The sequence below is a fragment of the Choloepus didactylus genome, chromosome 21, assembly GCF_015220235.1.
Source record: "Choloepus didactylus isolate mChoDid1 chromosome 21, mChoDid1.pri, whole genome shotgun sequence".
NCBI lineage: Eukaryota > Metazoa > Chordata > Mammalia > Pilosa > Megalonychidae > Choloepus > Choloepus didactylus.
Window position 1 is genome coordinate 8,693,038 of NC_051327.1, and position 7,839 is coordinate 8,700,876.

Here is a 7,839-nt window from a genome sequence, read left to right on the forward strand (position 1 = left end):
ATATATTTAATTAATATAATTAAATGATGATATTTCATGAAAGATGAATTACTCAAGATTTCACATGACCAGGGATAAAATATACTTAAACCCACATATGCTGGCTGCAACATGATTGTCTTTTGCTTTAGACACACTTTTGATTAAAATATCAATAGATTTTGTTCATCTTGTCTATTTACCTGAATTGTTTCACAAGATCCCTTTTTGGCTCCAGAGCTTCCTTATTGCATTTTTCACCTCTGCATTTCTGAGTATGTAGATTAAAGGGTTTAACATTGGTGTTATCATAGTATAAAAAATAGTCACTGCTTTATCAATGGTGAAGGTGGTTGTGGGACAAAGGTATATAAATATGCAGGGCACAAAGAATAATATCACCACAGTAATATGGGAGGCACAGGTAGAAAGAGCCTTCTGCCATCCTGCAAAGCTGTAAGATCTCAGGGAGCAAAGGATGAGGACATAGGAGGTGATAAGAATAGAAAAACTGAGCATACACATGAACCCAATGTTGGCAGCAACAAACAGTCCAAAGATGTGTGTGTCAGTGCAGGAGAGTTTCAACAGTGGGTAAAGATCACAGAAGAAGTGGTCAATGACATTGGGGCCACAGAATGGCAACCACAGCATATAAAGGATTTGAATTAGAGCATGAAGAAATCCTCCAGCCCAGGACACAGCCACCAGAAGGCCACACACCTGCTGGTTCATTGTTATCATGTAGTGCAGAGGCCTGCAGATGGCCATGTAGTGGTCATAGGCCATCAACATGAACAGAATGACCTCGATTCCACCAAGGAAATGCTCTACAAAGAGCTGAGTCATGCACCAACTGAAGGAAATGGTTTTCTTCTCAACCAGTAAGTCAAATATCATTTTGGGAGTCATGGTTGAAGGTATGGAGCCATCTAAGAAGGATAAGAAAGACAGAAAAAAATACATGGGGGAGCCCAGGACTGGGCTGGTGGCGATGGTCACTATATTGAGTAGGTTGCCTGCCAGAGTGAGAAAGTAAATGAGGGTAAACACAACAAACAAGAGTTTCTGCACATCTGGGTTCAGTGTCAAGCCAAGCAGGATGAATTCCATCACATTGTTCCCTGTTTCCATGAATCCAATTTTGCCTTTGGATAACTGATTTATCTGCAAATAACACAGGGATTGCAAATGTTGTAGATCACTTCGGATGAAGAAATTTTATACCTGTCAGATAATTAATTTATTATATGATTGATGGAAACCCAAGGCAGAAAAACCATAGACTTGGGTATAGTTTTAGTTACGTGTTGAATATCTAGTCCTCTTTTACACACACACACACACACACACACACACATACACACGATTTCATGGCTTTTGACATGCCAAGTACCTTTTCTGCAATCATACATAGCTGAATCTTCTCTCAGTCACTGCCATTGTATAGTCTTCCATGGAAAATAGGAATAAAAAGGAACCCGGAACAGGAGCAGAGGCTTGAATTCATGATAGCCCATTTACCTGTATCTCTTTTATTGTCATTCATGCTGATGAAGCTGAGTTGTAGGTTTGTCATCCTTGATATTTTTTTACATGTTTCAGAGTCACTATAAAATCTCAAGTGAATTCAGTTTGAAGTTAGGGAGGATGTAGTAATATTTCAGAATCAAATGAGTTGTGAGAATGTTTGAAGGTACAGTACATGCACCCTGGCAGTAGATTTGTGAGTTTATACTACTTGAGAACAAAATTGTATGAGAACATCATACGTTCTGGAAGAAACATATCAGGAAGAGGATAAAACAGGCAGCCTGAGGCAATGTATATTACCTAAATTTAATTGAACTAGAATTCACTGTTTGAAGAACTTCTGTCATATTTTGAATTCAGCATCCTTTGCAAACAAAACTTTTTAAGGAGTTTATGAAATGATTTCTAGATCTATTAAAAAACAGATATATATCTAAGACAAAGAAACACCACAATTTATAGGACCCGTTCTTTAGAATAGGCAGGTTTTCTTTGTTTTTTGTTTTTTCTTTGTATTCTGTTTTCACTGACTAATTGCTGTTTGACATTGTGTTTGGTCCTAAGTCTTAATGACGCCTAAATTGTTTATATATAATATAGGAAAAAATAACAAAGGGCATAGAGGACTATCATTATTATTATATCAAAATTTGTAACCAAAGGTAAAAATATCTTTCCACATACTTCCACTTTATTGGAACAAAAAAGAGGAAATCATATATCAATAATTTTACTCTTGAAATATTTGTGCCTATAACATTAAATGAGTAAATAAATGAACTGAGAGAGAAAGTAAATGAAATAAGTACTCAACACAAAAACTTAGATAAACAACCAATTATATTAGGAAAGAAAGTTTGAACCAAAAATCAATATAAGCAGCAGGAAAAATCATATGATAAATAAATTAAAAAACATATTGGGTTGATAAAATACTAACGAAATTGATGAACACAGATAAGTTTGTTAAGAAGTAAGTATGGTCAAAAGTTTAAAAGATCTTAGTTTTTAAATATTTAAGAGAGTATTAAGAATAGTTCCCAGGGAGTAATAAAAGTATTTTTTTCAGTAACTGCTAGGCATTTTTCAAACAAAGTAAGTCATCTCTTCTTACAGATCCCCTAAAAAGAAATAAAATAAAAAAGAAAATAGTGCATATTAAAATGCTAAAATAAACCATAAGTGTGTTCACAAACAAAACAAAAAATATGTATCTTATATCTCAGTGGAGAACATGTTAAGCAAAAAGAAAAGTTGTATAGAAGAACTAAAATAATAGATTCAACTATGTTTAGTCATGGAGCACAATGGAGAAATAATTGTGACAAGTGTGACAGACAACCATTATTTTAGAAATAGCTTTCCCAAATAAGAAATGTTTAGTCGCAGCTTTATTAAAAAGGAAAAATTAATGAAAAGGTAATTCTCATGAAAAAAATCAGACATCCATAATTCCTGCATTTCTGAATTAATCAAGCAAATTAAATTTTAAAATAGTGAAATTTTTTATTTGGCAAATTAGCAAACATTTATTGGAGCTATTATCCAGTGCCTGTGAGTGTGTGCTTGTATAAAATTTTCTGTACTCCTTTTCTTAGAATCTACTCCAGACAAAAAGTTTGGTCAAAATTATGCTTACAGATTGGAATTCATGATTTTTAAAAATAGTGAAAAGTGAAGGCAACCCAGATGTCTATATAAAGGGGTACAGTGAAACAGATCATGGTATATAGTTATGAAATATCAGGTGGAAATTAAAGTGATTTGCAAAAAGAGTAATGATGTGGAAAGATGTATTCAATAAAACACTAAGTGGAAATGCAAGACATGAAATGGCATGTATATTAGAATCTCAATTGTCTAAAAGACATATATACATTAAAAATATATAAAGAACATATGCCTAGACTTATAGTGCTTATCTGAATATAGGATTAAAGGCAATTTTTTGTTTTCTTTTCTTTTATAAGTTTTCTGTTCTGATTTTTCTATAAACAGAATATATTGCCTTTGTAATCAGTAAAATAATTTAATTTTAACAAGTTTTATTTTCTTATCTCAGGCCTGGGTCTGTAACTTCTCAAGTGACTGATATTCTGAGTAGACTGGTATGCTGATTATTATTTATAAAATTCTGTGATAGTATAAATACATGTATAAATATAAATTACCTGTAAATTGAATCCTGGTGTCACCTTGAAAGGAAAATACTAATAAGAAATCACTGGTTCTACTTACCTCTCAGAATGCATTTGTGGAAGAAACATCAAGCTCATTCCATGAAATGCCATCTTATTTGTAGAGAACACTTCCTATGGAGTTATCAAACACTAACTCATCACTCACTGCTGTTCTGCAAGTTCATCCATTTTTACCATAAGTTTAGTGTTTCTTTATCTCAAGTACTGACTTTTAAAATGATTGCTAACAGTGACTTCCTAAGTAAATTTTGGTTTGTGGAGTGGTTTTATCTTTGCCCTGTAAGTTCACACCAACCTGTGTTTCACACATCCCAGCTCAGGTAAAAATTTCTTTATTCAGAACTCACGAAACTTTATGCTTCAAAAGAACCTGATGGGGAAAAATCTATCCATTGAAAGTCATCTCTTCCCAAGCCATCTCCTGTCACATTTGCCAGTCTTGCTTTCTTGGTGAACAGATAAGGTATATTGTAAAAGTCTCATGATCTTCATTGTAACTTTTTTTAAAGATCTCAAAATAGCAAACTATGTTAAAGCAGAATAATTAGGTACTGCAAGTGCCATGAACTCAGCAACAAAGGTAAGTTGCCCTAGAGTAGTAGGTCTCTGATGTCAGTGCTTTTGAGCCTTTTCTTTAGAAACCCTGGGTTAAGATAGCAGATAGCTCCTTTTGTCCCTCTGAGTCTGGATGCAAACAGTTTTGCAATTTAGATCCATACAGCATCAGTAACATGTGGCTGGTTATATTTATGTGGTGTTCCAGGCTCAGGAATCCTGAGAGTCTATCATTATTAACATTTTCATATATGGTTACAGGTAAATATTCAAATGGCTATTTCCCAGGCACAGGAGTTAGGGATGCTCTGAACTTTCAGTTCTCAGAGGATTAGAATTAGCAGCTTCAGCCAAGATGGCAGCTTGCCCACTTCATACTGTTTTCTCTTGTGGCTGTATTATCTGTGACCAAGGTCAGTGGAGAGCCAACAGAGTTGGATTATCAGTATCTCTATGGCTATGGTTTAGAAGTAATCCTAGAGTCTGGGATGTAGGGTACACAGTGTTTTAGTCACCGAGGAATGGGTACATGAGCTTCTCACAGCCTATAAAAGAGTCCTAATAATACCTGTCTCACAGAATTATAGTGAGGATTCAGCAAGATAAAATATGAAAACATGTAGGTCAGTGAAAACTGCTATTCTACTGTTGATGCCTTGAGGATAGACACTCAGGCTAGAGAAACTGCTCTCTAATGTTAAAGTTCTGACTTGCACAAGAGGAAGACCTTTGGAGTACAATAAACTTCACCTCCTAGGGCTGGCTTGTCCACTTACTAACTATCTGACCTTGGGCAAGTTTCTCACCTTCTTTTTGCCTTGTATCCCACATCTGAACAAAGGGAATGAGAAGGAATCTATCTCAAAGACTATTGTGGGGTTATGTGTGCTAATGCATATAATCCTTAAAATGATGTCTAGCTTACAATAAACTGTTGTCTGCTGTCATCTACTGTATAGGAAATGAGGGCTCATGATATGACTGTGCCTAAGTTCTGGCAAAAATGTCCTTATATCATATATGTAACTTATCTTCACTTCTCTTGTGTATGGTAGGATTCTGGGCAAATGCAGAAATTAGGAGAAAAGAAAGGCCAAGTTTAGAGGTATTCAATACTGTTTCACAAGTAATCACAAATCTGTAATTTTTCTATGAGTGTTTGATCTCTCTGCTAAAACATCTGACAGTGAGGTTAAGATTCACAGAAAAGGTTGTAGGAGATAAAGGAAATGTGACTACGATGAGAAATAATAAATAATGTGAATTTTTATTTGTCAGTCAATTTGCTAAGTGTGGTATCTTGTCTGAGTCTCATGTAATTTCCTGGAGGAAGATATTATTAATTCCATTTTCTATAAAGTAATTCAGTCTGAGGAAAAAAGCTAATAATAGTGCCCAGATTTAAGTCCAGAGTGATCTGATTTCTAATTCTGACCTCTAATCATTGTGTTATTGTATTTAATCAGACACTGGTTCTGTGATGTATCTACACACTGGATGTGATGGGAGAGGAAGGGCTGTTCAGACCAACCCTGGATTGTTTGGGAGATAGATCAGTAGGGGGAGAAAGGATTTACTCCTTGGACAGAGACCTTGTTTAGCAGCTGATCAAAGACACGGACATAAGAGAACATCTCCCAACTTCCTTTCCTATGTTTGGCACCTATCCTGGCAACCTGCCTAAGCATTATCTAAGCATCTTTGATTTTGGAATTTTTCATGGCTGCAGGGTGGAGGGATAATCTAATCTGATAGCTAGGCTGTAATTCTGTTCCTATAGGAAGATACCAGCAGGTACAGGAGAATTTTAACCCCTAGCTAGAATCTCCTATTAATGGTAGTAATAAAAATATCTAACAACTCTATCTCTAAAACTAATATTTCACTGTCATACAGAAATGAAGGGTGTTGGATTTTGTATTCTCCTTTCCTTATTTTCTGTTATGGTGTTAAAAGCCTCGTTAGGGTTTAACCAGACCCATCAACATTTGGAGGAGTGTTTTGGTCATGGGACCTAGAAGTAAAATTTCTGTGGAGACAGGAAGGTGCTGTATGTCAAATACAAGCTGAAATATTAAAATTAAATTGGTGCTCTTTTGCACAACTTACTCATTTGGAAGGAAGGAATCAGGGTGAAGAGGGTTTATAGATAAAATTATTGATGAGGACACTTGAGATTGAAATAATGGTTCTGTGATGGACCCTCTTTTCTTGGAAAGTATTTAGCATAGCCTTCTTCTAACATGTGAGAATTTGTAGGATAAGGATTAGAGGAAACTGGTACAAAATTGGAACTGATGCTTTGAAGAGTGTTTAGAAGAGACAACTGTCTAAAACAGCTAGATAATTTGCTCATTATGGATTAAAGATCTAGCTTGTACTGCAGTTCAAATTTGTTGGCACCCCCTCAACTATGATTGCATAGTTTTCTTTGGCATTGCATTATATCTTAGGTAAAGCAGAAAAAAGTGATCTATACATTTATGATTTAAATACTTCAGTTGGTATAGTGTGCTACATTGAAGCAGAGAGAATCTATAATTTTGCTCGGTTCTGTATGACTTATCCATTTTACAGTATTTGGGAATCAATATAATTGCAAAAGGTATGTTAATATATTCTCATTAATATTTATAGGTCTTTGTAAAGATAAAGTTGATTAATGCATTAGTCAAGATAAGCTGCATTGAGATGTGCTAACAAGTGAATTCTGAAATCTCAGTGGCTTAACATATACAATTTTATTTCCTGTTCAGGCATATAATCCACTAAAGGTTGGATGAACCATTAGGGCAGTTGTCCTCCTTGTGGTTACTCAGTAGTCCAGGTTGCTTCCTCAGTGTAGTCATGTGCCAATGCATTTTCCCAGTCTTGCTGCAACAGGGATAAAGAAAGCTGGAGTGTATATGTAATATAGCTTCTAAATGTTTCTTCCTGAATGTGGAACACATCATTTCTGGGAACTATTCACATGGCCCCAGTTATATACAAAGGGGATGAAAATATGATGGGAGCACTATTTGGTGATCAGTAAATGGGCTAGCCACTGAGAAAGCTGCTTTCCCATTTGGAATGAATTGTTTACAAATGTGTTGAATATTACTTCTCATGTAATATATATTTAACATAAGATTTAGTCATGCCTCTAGAGTAATTTGTATTCATTCTGTTCTTATGAAGATAGATTTGACTCACTGTATCATCAGAATTTTGGGATGCTCTTCTTTTATTTAGATTCTTTCATTTAGAATTGTACTATAAATGTCTCTATCCCAAATGATTCTCCATCTCTTTGTTCTATTACTGATTTGAAATTTTATATTCAAATTTAAAAGGGCAGATTCTCTGTCTTCTTTACTCAGATATCATATACTCTCTTTTATGTGCTACTTTGTTCCCATTAGCCAAGGTGCCCATCCATCCAGTATAATCTATTTCAGGGATGCAGTTCCTCTGTAGGGTGTTTTTGATAGAAAAAGTTCTCCAGAAATATCCTCTACCTGTGCATAGCATGAGTAAGTTTGTTGTATGGCTTACCTAGAAGAATTTAATATCAGTCCTTGGATTTACG

At 35.0% G+C, this 7,839-nt stretch overlaps 1 pseudogene; it reads right to left on the minus strand.

Annotated features, from left to right (window-relative positions):
* Positions 1-174: 174 nt before the first annotated feature.
* On the minus strand, positions 175-1,178 carry LOC119518099 (annotated as a pseudogene).
* Positions 1,179-7,839: the final 6,661 nt, after the last annotated feature.